General features: G+C 34.0%; 1 protein-coding gene across 1 annotated transcript in view; it reads right to left on the bottom strand.

Annotated features, from left to right (window-relative positions):
- LOC114049459 (ryanodine receptor 2) overlaps positions 1 to 15038 on the bottom strand; it is an 811539-nt gene that overhangs the window by 452944 nt on the left and 343557 nt on the right. The gene's annotated exons all lie outside the window — the stretch shown is intronic.

Here is a 15038-nt window from a genome sequence, read left to right as displayed (position 1 = left end):
ACTATCTTTTATGTTCTGGTCCCAATAAGTTGGCTTCACATTTAAACATCTCAATTCTGTTTTGGTTTATTGGAAAATATGAGATACTCTCAGATTATAGTGACTCTGGAAAGTTATTGGTATTGGATCACAATGACAGAAAAAAAAATTGAGCAAACATATCTCCAAAAAATACTGCTTTTTTTGTTCCTTTATCCTCTAGGGGGAAAAAGCACACAGGCAAGCAAATTCCTTTGTCACATATTCACATGCACATACATACACATACACATACACAAAAGTAATAATATTTTAAATATATTAAGGATTAGATTAAATTTAATGTATTTCTTTTAATAGTTTGTATTGTTTCCCCTTCATAAAAATTCAGTACAAATTTCTGAAATCATTACCATGATTCTTTTCTGATCTATGTCATTGTTATATTAACATAAATATCGAGAAGGTAGTAAAAATAAATGTTAGAAGGTTGTAGAATTTATTTTCTATTATCTCATAAGGATCTCCCCAATAATTCTCCAGGGAATTCTCAAAAAATTTCACTCTTTTTTAGATATGTATAAAAATTGTATACAGCTTCCTTTTCAGAAAGGACGGTAATTTGACTCTGTAAAATGATAAAATAATAGACAAGGCTTTGTGCTACAACCTGGGTGATAGATTAATGATCAGAGAATTTTCAGTCCCTGAAGTAAAAGAGGAATTCTAAACTTCTTAATCCAACACAAAAATTTCTTTCCTTTCAAAACTTTTTCTGTACTAAACAGCATTCCATATAATGAATATGTCTAATTTGTTGTTACATAATTTAACTTTGAAAAAATGCTAGCTGACACAAAAATAATAACAATAGGCAAAAGAGAATTTATTAAGCACTTAATATTTGTCAGGCACTGCACTAAGTGCTGGGGATAAAGGCAAAATCTACTCTAAAGGAGTTTATATTCTAATGGGAGAAAGCAATAAATAAAGAACAGATGAAAAGTGGGTAAGGTGGCAGCAGTAAGATTGTAGTATGGTATAGAAATAGCTAAATAGTAACATGGAGGCCAGATTCTGGTCAAGATATGATGAAAGCTCACCTATCAGACTATCATCCCATGGGCAGAGTCCAAGATTCTGATAGAGTGAAGACAACATGATATGGAAATGGCTGACAGTCCATTTCCATGGACAATTTCTCCAACAATGAAATCACGGGTCCAGACTCATTAGATTCCCTAGTCATTAGACCCCTATTTCCAGCATGTAGCACAATACCTAACACTTCATAGGTGTTTACTATCTGTTTAATTGAATATGATTCAGTTGTATCCATGTGTACCAAAGGGTCTACCAGGACATGGAAACAGCCTCACTAAAATCAAAGTTGTAACTGACAAGGCAATATGATATAATGGAAAAAACAATGGATTTAGAATCACAAAACTTTGTTTCAAATCCTGGTTCTATTAAGCTCTGCCCTTATTCAAGTTGGATTAGTTATTCTTTAAAAGTTATTGAGAAAATCTCAAGATTTGATCGGCTCAAGAGACTAAAGGCTTGGGCTGCTGATATCATTTCCTTGTTGCCTGAGGACAACACAACCATGAAGATCTCTAGGTGTCTAATCTGATGCTGGCAAATGAATCAAGATGGGTAATTCAGGTAAGGATGCTTAAACAGTTGAATCAATTCCAGGTTTTCTCATTGCCTATCCTTACTAAATAGCTTTCTTTAGCTATCACTAAGTAATTCTTCTTTTGTTAACTGTTTAATGTCCTAAGAATGTCTCATTTTATTCCCAATATTAAATCTAATTTGCCAGAGAACTAGACTGAGTCAGATCTACCTCAGAACACTATCAATATGAGCCTAGTCACAAATTTTCTGGTTAGTACAGTTATATATAAATATAAAATCTGCTTGGGTCTATAGTCAACTTGTGATATAAGGTTAAGAGTACTGGATGTTAATAATTAGAAGACATGAGCTATAGATCCACTGTCTGCCACTGACAAGTAGCGTGACTCTGGGTAAACACTTTCACAATCTAGGTCTCTGTTTACTTATCTGAACAATGACTAAATTATTTCTAAAGTCTCTTTATGCCAACTTTGCCATCTTGTATTTTTAACAGAACAGACTACCGTGTAACATCCTGGTACTTTCTCTGCAACTGACTCTTACAGAGACCTAGAGCAGTGAGAGGTTAAGTGACTTGATTAGGGTCACAGAGCTAGTGTGTGTTTCAATGGCAGGACTCAAACTTACATCTTTCTGGCTTTAAGGCCAGCTTTCCATTCACTTCACCATACTGTCTTTTTCTCTTTTATCCCCATTAAACCTATCTTAAGTCATTTATTTCTTCTCAACGACTTTCAGTCATGCCTTCTCATCTGTATTTACTGTTAACAACAACTTCTGAGTCATTCTTCCCATCTCTGTTCTTCTCTTCATTCAACACATTCTGCACATCATTATATAATTAATCTTAAAATACAGTCTTCACAATGCCCCTTCCTTGCTCAAAAACCTGCTATGGCCTTCTACTGTTAACCACATCAAAATCTGTATACTCTCCCTGGCTATCAACTGGGGATTCCTGGAGGTACGCAAATCACTTCACCTCTGGGCTTAAATTTCTTAACATGTTACATGAAAGGATTAAATTATACAATCTAGGGTTCTATAAACTGTGATCAAAAGAAAAATATTGTGGTCAGATTCTCTGAGATAATCAAGTAATAGACGCAAGGAAGAAACAGAATATCTTCAGAAAATCTCCCACCTCCAAATTCTATAACTTGACCTTATCGTAAAGAAAAATTCATTAGCATTACACAAATTATTTTTTTAAAAAGAGAAAGGAAAAGAATAATTGAGAGTTATATGGATGAGTTTCACTTGCTACATCACCTATGAAGATACTAATCTTAATCATCTAAACTGCTCAACTTTTAAAAATACCAACTTTGAGAAGAAAAATGAGTTAACATTATTGCTTTCATATGGTTCCCTTAATGATAAATAAAAACAAAGTTTCAACATCTGAATTAGCCTAAACATCACTTCTTTACTCAAGTATCATTTTTAGAGGTTTATGTGGGTTCACTCATAAGTACATAACAAGATGAAGTTATTAAAATCAGGTGATTCAAGTTTAAGTTTAAAATGTCGCCAGTAGAAGTAAAGCAAAGGAATGAGAAGGGTTAGGGTAAACAGGGTGAGAAAGACAGTAAGGAAAAACAGGAAGGAGGAAAATACACAAGTAATTGTAGCTTAGAATGTGAATGGGAGGAATTTACTCATAAAAAAGAAACAGATAGATAGCAAACTAAAAATCTGAATTTAACAATATGTTGCTTTCAGGGAACATTTAAAAAAATGAGAGATACACACAAAGATAAAATAGTAGAATTTAGTATGTAAAAATAAAGCAGGGATAGTAATCATGATCTCAGACAAAGTTAAAGTTAAAATAGATGTAATCAAAAGTGAAAAACAGAGAAATTACACTGTGTTGGCAATATTATTCAATATTGTTTTAGACCATTTAAAACACCTAGAAAGTATAAAATATCTGAGCTTATTCCTGCCAAAACAGACACAGGAACTATATGAACATAAACATAAAACACTTTTTATACATATAAACTCAGATCTAAATAACTAAAGGGTAGGTAAAGCCAATATAATTATTAAAATAACAATTTTATGTAACTAATCTATTTATTCAATGTCATCCCAATTAAATTATTAAAAATTATTCCACTGAGTTAGAAAAAATAATAAAAGTTCTTTTAGAAGAACAAAAGGTCAAGAACTTTAAAGAAACCAGGGGAAAAACAGGTAAAGGAATTAGTTTCAGCAGTATCAGACTTTAAGCTATATTATAAGCTGAGAGCATTGTTGAAATATAAAATAATAATTTCAATTATTTTACATTAAAATTTCTTTGTATAAATAAAACCAATGTAGCCATGAATAGAAGGAATGTAGAAAACTGGGGAAAAAAACTTTCACAGACAATTTCCCAGATAGGATATAATTGGGTTGGAATATTGCTATGGTGTAAGAAATGATGAACTAGTTGATTTATAAAAATATGGAAAGACTTGGACTTATGAAAGATGATGCTATCTGCCTTCAGAGAAAGAGATGACAGGAGGACATAAGTGTAGCATGGTCTTACATTTATGTGTATAAGTGTATGCATGTATGTTTATAGATATCTATGTATATGTGTGTATATATACATATATGTGTGTGTATGTGTGTGTGTGTATACATATATATATATATATATATATGTATATATGTATTTCCATGCTTGATCATAGCCTTCTGTAAGGGTAGTGAGGTGAGAGAAGGGAGAAAAAAAAATAAGGTTAAAAAGTACACACCAGAGAACAAATGAAAACCAACAGAGAAGCAAAGAAAAGCTGGGCGGCTTTGAAAACAATGTGTAGTAGTTATTATATAGGTTTTCTTGAAACGGAAATCTATTGTTTTATATTGAATCCTCTCTTATGGTCTCCTGTTTGCAGCAATATTTTTTTTTCCTTTTGTCATTTTGTATTTAAGTTTAAAATAAAAAATTTCAAAAAAAAATTTAATGTACTTAACTGCTCTGTACAATAAGAAAGTGGTACTAAATGGTTTATAATGTGCTTTCAACTTCTAAATCCTATAATCCTATACTCTAGTATCACCATCAAGGACAGTGCCTCAAAACATAAGCTTCAAAAATCAATTTTTGAGGCAGGTCAGAAAGTGTAAGAATCAAAAATATGGTACAAATGATGCTTCTGAATGATGAGTAATCCAGTTTGACCTGAGTATAGAGGGGAGATAAGGCTAACACACAAATACATTTTCTTTAGTGTCATTTCAAAAAAATTTATATGGTTTTATCCAACAATGAAACATGTGATAGTATTAAGGACTTTGGAGACTAGAATTTTTCTCATCAAGTCTTCAGAAGGACTGCTGTGCTAGCCTCATATCTCTACTTGGGTTCCTTGCCTGGTAGATAGTGGCAGATCAGGCTGGAGACAGGGTCAGTGGCCTAAATTTACTCCTACTCCTGGGGTTTAGAGGCTTGTGGTCCAAGGCAGCTAGTTCCAACCAGAACCTAGAGGTATAGGGTTGGTCCTAGTGGTGGTCTTGATAAGTTCCCTTGCAAACCTCCTGTCTCTCTATCACAGTGTCTTGATGCTTTAGCTCTTGGTGGCAATAGATCAGTGCTTGGTGGTGGTGGTAGTAGTGGCACTAACAATGTCATCTTTTAATAAAGGTGGCTCCTCTGGATTATGGCGGCACAGAATGGACTGGAGGCAGCTGCTGCCGCTTACTGGACTCTTAATTGTGGAGAATTCTCCAAAGGGGGATGGCAGGGAAGGAGAAATAATTACGGTGGTATCTTTTTCATGACTCCTCCTATCTCTCCCTCACAGAACATCATTGCTTCTTAAACAACAGAATGGAAGATTACAGAAAGGTCACCAGATTGGAAAACCCCAAAATACTCATCTATTACTGCTTATTCATGCACCCATGCTATCTTAAACCTATTAAACAAAAGAACACATTTTAAAAAATGCATCTTCTACTGAGTATGTTAATTCTTAGTAAAAAGCAAAATACTCTTATATGTGTCAGCCCTTCGGTGACAGGTAGCATGATGCAGCAGATACAGAGCTGGTCTTGGAAACAAGAAGATGAACCAGTCCCACATTTGACAAATACTAGCTGCATCCCAAAACCAAGTCACTTGACCTCTCAGGAATTTTGAAAAATGTAAGTTGCAAAGAAGGCGCCGACCTACGTGGTAGAGAGAAGTTCCTAATTAAGAAATTCCTTATATGAATGGAATCAAAGGTCTAGTTCTTATCTCCATCCCTATTTGAATACTTCAAGGATCCATAGTATATCAGTAAAGATACTTACTCTGCTGGTAAAGATCACCAATACGCTATACTTAACTAGGTGTTCTTAATGGATGTGATGCTGTTCAAAAAAAAAGTCTTAACAGAAGATGATCTTCTGTTGATATGTGTGCCACAGATAGCTGCCTTGGGGATCACTCCCAGAGTAATATAAATTCTTTTCTTATCCATTAGAAAACTGGCCACAGAGCCATGACTACCTGAGTTCAAGCCCCACCTCTGATATGGATGAGATAGGTAGCCCTCTGCAAGTCATTTAACCTCTCAATGCTTTAGGCAACTTTATAAATTGCAAGGGAGGTGCCAACTCATGTTGATACCAGGAGTTTCCTCATGTGAAATTTCATAATATCAAAAAATCACAGGTCCAATCTCAATTCTTTATTCTGTTTTGTTTTTACAGTGATATTTGGTGTTCTTTATGTCTGTTGCCTTGCAAATCTTTTCTTTAAAAAAAAAGTTCAAGCAATGAATGAGTCTGTGTAATTTACTAATCTTTGGGATATCTTCTTATTCCTTCTTCTTGAATTATGCCTTCTCATCTTCATCTTTTCCAACCTCCAAACTTAAGTATCAGTATTAGAATATGTTTATTTAATATGGAAAATCTTCTCTATTTCTCCAAAGAACTTTTCTGATTCTTTATATTTCTGATTTTAATTTATATTTATTTTATATATTTTATATATTATCATATATATTTATATATTAAATTATAATTTAATTATAATTCTGATTATATATATCTATAGATCTATAGATATATAGACATATAGATATATAGATATAGATATAGATATATAAAAATGAGGGGGTTGGACCTCCAAGGTCCCATTTAGCTCTAAACCTATGATGCATAAGACATCTGAGCTACAATTACATTATTTTTCATCAATCAAGTCTAGGTGATTCACATAACTACTAATACTGACAGATAGTTGCTACCACTGATAGCATAAAAAACTCTAGCCCAGGGACAGCTAGGTGGCGCAATGGATAGAGCACCGGCCCTGAAGTCAGGAGTTCAAAGGCCCTGAAGACCTGAGTTCAAATCCGGCCTCAGACCAAACACATGACACTTACCAGCTGTGTGACCCTGGGCAAGTCACTTAACCCAACTGCCTTAAAAAAAAACTAGCCCATATCTTTGGCAGTTTTATTCCAGGAAGAGGAGGGTATATGAAAGTCATGGTCCTGGGTCTTTACATAAAAAAATTTCAGAAATAACACTTCGTAAATGCTTAATTTCCACTGGTTGGAATTATATTTCTAAGTCTAGAATGTCATATCTGCATTCTAATTTCCTTAGACTATTTTCGTAATGGAACTAGAATGATTAAGACTCTCTACTCTTCATAATAAACTTCAACTTCATTAAGTATAGTATAAACAACAAAGCTGTCTTTCATCTCATTTACAAAAGCAATCAATTATTCTAGATTATGATATTCGTTACCCCACAAATAACTTCTCAGAATCTTCAAGGCACTCTTTTATATATTGCCTTACACCATAAGGGAATTGTGATTGCATACCATGAATAGTTCATTTCTGCTTTAATCTTACAGTTTCAATCAAAGCAAACTTTTTTTTTTAACCAGAGGTAACTAACAATGTAAGATTTTAAAGAAAAGCATTTACAAGAAAGTAATTAAATTTCTATTTGCTTATTCCTTGTTTATTTTTATTGTATTTTGACATATATAAGTTACAATAAAGAGTGAATGTTAAATACCAAAAGAGGAGATAGATAGTTTTAAATCATTGTCATAAGTAGGCAGAGTCAAGATGACAGAGAAAAGGCAGTGACTCACCTTAGTTCTCCCCAAAACTCCTCCAAACACTTATAAGTAATGCCATAAAACAATTCCTGGAGCAGCAGAACCAACAAAAGGATGGGGGGAAATAATTTGGCAGCCAAAGATAATTTAAAAGGTCAACAGGAAAGGTCTGTCACACCAGAGTGTGTGCATAGTCCAATATGGCTACACGAGCACAGAGTCAACCATATCAAACCAGGGGCAGGCCTTGGGAGTCACCAAATCAGCAGTGACAGCAGCTGCTTCCACCGCTCTAGCCCACAGACAGTAAGGGGGTTGAACAACTGCTCAGGAGATTAAAGGAGTCTCCCTGCCACCACCGGGTCACAGTCCTGGTGAGCCAGGTGGAACACTACCACACCAGAGCTTGGAACCCCACAGGAGCAGGAACCCTCATTGCAGTTCCAGGGCAGAAAAGAGGGTTTGTGGTTACTCACAGATCAGAGCACAGTACAAGAGAAAAGAAAACATACCTCTCCTTAGGTCAAATCACCTTGGAAGAACTGAAAAATTACAGTTCCATAGAAGTATCTCTGAAAACAGCTGCACAAAATTTCTGAAGCTAGGGATAGTGTGCCCTCCACCCTAGAACCACACTTCAGGAAAAAGTTAAAAGTCAAGATACAGACTGACAAAATGAGCAAACAAGAGAAAAAAGTTCTGACCACTGAAAGTCACTATGGTGACAAAGATTAAAATATACACTCCAAAGATAACAAAGTCAAAGCTACTATATCCAAAGCCTCCAAAAAAAAATATGAAATGGTCTCAGGCCATGGAAAAGTTCAAAAAGGATTTTGAAAATCAAGTAAGAGAAGCGGAGGAAAAATTGGGAAGAGAAATGAGTGATGCAAGAAAATCATGAAAAATAAGTTAACAGCTTGCTAAAGGAGACACAAAAAATACTGAAGAAAATAACACCTTAAAAAACAGACTAGGCCAAATGCTAAAAGAGATACAAAAATCCACTGAGAAGAATGCATTGAAAAGCAGAACTGACCAAATGGGAAAAGAGGCACAAAAATTCAATAAAGAAAAAAACTTCATAAAAAGCAGAATTGGCCAAATGGAAGAGATACAAAAGCCCACTGAACAGAAAATCATCTCAATGAACAGGCAAAAACTGCTGAAGTGTCAAAATCCATCCATTTGTTGCCACTGTTCATGGATCACTGGAATACTCAGACTAAAAAAGTTTCATTTGGAGAAATAATGTCAGAAGAGATAGCCTTACAGGAAAAACATGATATAAAATAGGTACCATTTGTGTTTGAAAAAAAATTGTGCTGCAAAACTGAAGGAGAAGCAATTCTTGAAGATGTTCCCAACCATCAATCAAAACTTTCTGATGGACATTTTCAAGGACAACTACTGTTTAGAACAGACAGTGTAATTTCTGAATTGTGTCCTTAAGCAGATCCTGCAAAAAACTGTTGCAGTCCAAGAATTTATTCACCAAAATGAAACTGTCTCTTCTTATAACATGCCGAAGTTTAAAGAGAAGACAAAGAAATCCAAAGAGATGGAAGACATACAAAGTGATCCATCTTTCCAGGATTTTGGGTACCCTAAGTATGATGCCTAAAGGGCAGAGGCTCTCCTTCACCAGCAAAAGAGACTGGAATGCTATAAAGCAAGGCAAAAAAAGCTTTTTGCATTGGGAAAAAGAAATGTTGCCACACTTTATGCATAGCAGGGTAGTCTCCATGAGGAGAAGATGAGAGAAGCCAACCATCTTGCTGCTATGGAGATATTTGAGAAAGTCAATGCATCCCTACTGCCACAAAGTGTTTTGGACCTACATGGACTCCATGTGGATGAAGCCATAAATCATTTAATAACTATATTATTAAAAAAAACTAAGAACATAAGCAGAATGGTAGTAACCCATATCTCTCTGTCATTATGGGAAGAGGAAACCACAGCCAGGGAGAAGTCGCATGAAGCAAACCAGCAATCATTAAATACCTCACAAGTCCCACAATTTCAGGTTCTCTGAAATCAAACCAGGGTGCTTGAAAGTTATAGTGAAGTAAACGGCTGATTTGTTGTTGTTGTTGTGGTTGTTAAAACACATACTGAAACATTTGCAGCAATTGAAATTGACTTTACTGTTTTACAAATATATCCTTAGGAATACTTTCCACTTTTACAATGAAATAATTTGTGATGTTTTTTCAGAACTTGAAAGAATCTTACTTTTTTACTAAGTTTAATGTCAAACATATTGTCTATCAAACATGAAAAAATACAGCATCCTTACTGATCACAGAATTTTAAAGAAAGCTATCATTATCATTTAAAAGTTTGATGCTCCCCTCAATTCTACTTTCAGATAGAAAATAAAAACTTTGTATTACTATTTTAACATTTACACAATATCTATACACTTCCATGTAGTATGAAGAGTACTAGAAGGTATGGTTCCTGCCTATAAAAATCTTGTTAAAAAAAAAAGTGAACATTTGAATTTGACACACAAAACAAACAACTTATTTGTTGCTATCATTTTGTCCTGCTATATCCCAAGAGGGATAAAAGGGACTACTGGGATTTTTTTTCTCACTTGTGGGTCCTCTCTTGCCTTTTTTCCATGTGTGCCATGAGTGAAGAGAGGGTGAGAAGATAGGTAGGTAGGGACCTGTCCCATCAGGCTTACTTATGCTCTTCTCTCCACCTATTTTGATAAGGCAGGAATGTTTAAAGAAATGTTTAGACAGACCATGTTATTGGGACATATTTGTTGCTTAAGTAAAACTGGCCCCTTAAATATAGTATTAAGTATCTTCATTTGTGGATAGTATTAAGTATCTTCATTAGACATTACGGGTAATGTCTAAATTGTAGTAGGTTGAAATGCTGTTATCCAGAATAAATTTAGAAAATTTATTAACTTAACTCCAAATGATTTAAAAGAAAAGCTTAAAGCTAAAGTTTTAACCATATTAAAAATAATCTTCAATGTTTTCTCAAAGGAAAATTCCATAGATTTGCTCTGCTCAATGGACTAGTTGTATATACATACTTTTGTTTCTTTGTAATTATTTTCCATTATGCTGCTTTACAATTTTGAGTTGAGAAAATTTAAATGTAATTTTCTTTATGGGATTTACCCCCCATTACAACATCTTCAAAAAGATTATTGTAGCATAATAAATAGTTTTGTTGTTTTAAAAACAGAAAAAAAATTTATATTTTGGGAGAAAGAAAATTTGATTCTGAAAGGTAGAAGATATTTTCCACATTTTGTTGTTAACTATGTAATTTTTTTGTTGAAAGACTTTTTATGATTTTGCTTTTAAAATTTCTCTTGAAAAGAATTTGCAAATAGTACATCTAGTTTAATAAAATACTTTAAACAAAAAAAAAGAAAATAATTCCTTAAAAATTAGAATTAAACAAATGGAAGTTAATGACTCTACGGGACATCAAGAAACAATAAAACAAACCAAACAAATGAAAAAATATAAGACAATGTGAAATATCTCATTGGAAAAACAACTGACCTGGAAAACAGATCCAGGAGAGATAATTTAAAAATTATTGGACTACCTGAAAGTCATGATCAAAACAGCCTAGACATCATCTTTCAAGAAATTATTAAGGAAAACTCCCCTGTTATTCTAGAACCAGGGGGTAAAATAGAAATTGAAAGAATCCACCAACTACTTTCTGAATGAGATCCCAAAATGAAAACTCCCAGGAATATTACAGCCAAATTCCAGAGCTCCCAGGTCAAGGAGAGAATACTGGAAGCAGCCAGAAAGAAACAATTCAAGTATCATGGAGCCACAGTCAGGATAACACAAGATTTAGCAACTTCTACATTAAAGGATCAGAGGGCATGGAATATGATATTCCAGAGGGCAAAGGAGCTAGGATTACAACCAAGAATCATCTATCCAGCAAAACTGAGTATAATCCTACAGGGCAAAAAAAAAAAAAAAAATGAACTGCCTCACCAAAAAAGCCAAAGAAAAAAAAGAGGCAAAAAAAGCTTTTACAGTGGAGGAGAAGAAGAGGAAGTGAGAGGGAGTGAATGAACCTTACTCTCACCAGAATTGGCTCAAAGAGGGAATAACCTACACACTTAATTGGATATAGAAATCTATCTTACCCTACAAGAAAGTAGGAGTGGAAGGGGATAAGTGAAGGGATGGGGGATAGAAAGGAGGAGCTGATCAGAAGCAAAACACTTTTGAGGAAGGACAGAGAGAAAGGAAAGGGAGAATTGCATAAAGAGGGGGAAGAAATAGGATGGATGGGAACTAAAATTAGCAATAGTAACTGTGAAAAAAAATGTGAAGCAAGTTTCACTGTTAAAGGCCTCATCTCAAACATAAAGAGAATTGAGTCAAATTTATAAAAATAAGAACTCTTCCCCAACTGATAAATGATTAAAAGATATGAACACTTTTCAGATCAAGTGATCAAAGCTATCTATAGCCATATGCAGAAATGCTATAACTCACTATTGATTGGAGAAATGCAAATTAAAACAATTCTAAGATACTACATCATATCCATTAGATTGGCTAACAGGACAGAAAAGGAAAGTGATAAATGTTGGTGGGGATGTGGGAAAAATAAGACATTAATGCACTGTTGGTGGAGTTGTGAACTGATTCAACCATTCTATAGAGTAATTTGGAAATAGGCCCAAAGGACTATAAAACCATGCATACCCTTTAACCTAGCATTGTCACTACTAGATCTGTATGCCAAAAGAGATAAAAAACAAAAAGGAAAATAACTTACATGTACAAAAATATTTATAGCACCTCTTTTCTGGTGACAAAGGGGATGTCCCTCAATTGAGGAATGGCTGAACAAACTGTGGTATGTGGTTATGATGAAATACTATTGCGTTATAAGAAATGATGAGTAGGATGTTTTCAGAAAAGCCTGGAAATAGTTACATGAGCTGATGCAAATTGAATTGTACTGTGTACAAAGTAACAGCAATATTATAATATGATCAGCTGTGAATGACTTAGCCATTCTCAGCAATACAATGATCCAAGACATTTCTAAAAGATTTATGATGAAAATTGCTATCCATCCCCAGAGAAAGATCTAATGGTTACTGAATACAGATTGGAGCATACTTTATTTTTTTACTTTCCTTTTTTGGGGGGAGGGGGAATCTATGTTTTCTTTCATAACATGAATAATATGGAAATGTTGTGCATGACTACATATGTATAACCCATATTGAATTGCTTGTCTTCTCAATGAAGGAGGAAGGGAGAGAATTTGGAACTCAAAGGTTTAAAAACAAATGTTAAAATATGTTTTCACATGTAACTAGGGAAAAATAAAATACTAAATAAATTTTAAAAAATAATTGTAACATAAAGTTTCAATAACAAATTACTACAAAAGTTTAAAAATATTTGTAAGTACTTTTTTTTCTGTTTCTGTAGAGACTTTAGCCAAAAGGGTACCTTATTGGTTATGGCACCCTCCCTCCCACCCTTTTTTCAATAACTCTCAGAGGCTCCCTGTTAATTCCAGGATCAAATATAAAATCCTCTACTTTTAATTTACAGTTTTCCATAACCTAGCCCCTTGCCTCCCTTTCCAGTCAATTTCACGGTATTTGCCTACCCTACCTCCCTCTACTCCACAATGCAGTACCACTGATCTAACTGCTGTTTCTCCCACAAAACACTCTACCTCCACCTGTGATTGCACTGGCTATCTTTCATGTTTAGAAAATGTTCCCTCTTTGATTCCATCTCTTAATTTCCCTAGCTTACTGCAAGACAAGCTCAAATTCTACCTTTTGCAAGTCTTTTCCTGCCCCCTCCGTCACCACTCCACCCCTAGTGACTAGCCCCTTGCTCTCTGAGAGTACATCCGTTCTGTATATCTTGTATGTATACAGTTATTTACATTATTTTTCTCTCATTAGAATGTGGATTACTTGAAGGTAGGGCCAATTTTGCTTTATTTAACATCATCTAGTTATTCATATGGGAAATGAGTAGTAGTAATTCCTATATCATTTTTGTAACTTTTTACACATGGCCTTAAATACAACAGTATGAACCTAACACAAGTTCAAAACATATAAATTTGTCAGAAGGGGAAGAAAGAAGACTGTAGTAAAATGTATGAAAATCTCTGCTTTTGCTTCTTGCTGAAAAAATGGAATATAATGCTATAGATCCAACTCAAAAGAGCTTTAGATTTTATTTCATTAAAAGATAAGTTTTAACTGTGAAAGGCTTAGCTACTCTGGTCAATATAATGATCCATGACAATTAGAAAGGACTTATGATGAAAAATGCTTTGTATCCTGAGAGAGAAAACTGATGACCTGGAGTGCAGATCGAAGCATATTTTTTCTTGCTTTTTTTTTCTGGCAACATGACTAATATGGAAATATACTTTGCATGACTTCACACATATGATAAGTATCATATTGCTTGCATTCTCAATGAAAGGGGGAGGGGTAGGATGGAGGGAGAGAATTTGGAACTCAATTTAAAAATTAATGTTAAAAAAAGATAAAGTCAGACTTTAACATGTAAGCATTATAGAATATAAAAATATCCTATTATTTAGCTATCTCATATTAGCAAGTGAAATTACTATGAAAATTATTCTCCAAGTTGTTTTTCTGCACTTTAAAGAAATTGAAAAACTTATGAATTTGTGTAAATAAATTCTATTTTGCATAAATAGTCTACAGTTTCATTTGTACATGCCTTTTCAATATTATGTCCCTATCCTGAACAGCCAAACTGTAACCACATTCTGATAAACAAAAGGTCCTATTTCATTAATGCCAATTACATTACAATTGTGGACATCTTAATTATTATGGAAAATGTTTTATTTTCACTACTTTAAAGAATCAGAAACTGTATAAATCACTATTGACCAGATCATTGTATTTGGAGCTTAATAGAACCTCAGTAATTTTCTAGTCCACTTTTTTACAGCTAAAGAGACATCACCAGAGAGATAAAATAATTTGTTCAAGATTAAACAGTTAGGAAATAGGGAGCTGAGATCTTAACTCACTATCCTCTGACTATAAATTCAGTATTCTTTTCATTATACCACACTGCCTTTCTCATTAAATAAACGTTCCAGTCTACCAAACATCCACTGACTGAGGCTGTCTCAATTTAAAAAAAAAAAGCTACAATTTTCAAACTATAGACTGAGGAATTTGACTTTAATTCCTAGAAACTTTCTAAAATGTATCGTCATAAAATGTTGGTGAATAGTAAGTCATGCATATTTGATCTCATCAAAAATTTCTGGTATGAAA

Source organism: Vombatus ursinus, unplaced genomic scaffold, assembly GCF_900497805.2.
Source record: "Vombatus ursinus unplaced genomic scaffold, bare-nosed wombat genome assembly UNPS02014798.1, whole genome shotgun sequence".
NCBI lineage: Eukaryota > Metazoa > Chordata > Mammalia > Diprotodontia > Vombatidae > Vombatus > Vombatus ursinus.
Note: the sequence above shows the minus strand (reverse complement) of the source record. Positions and strands in the feature narration are given on the sequence as shown.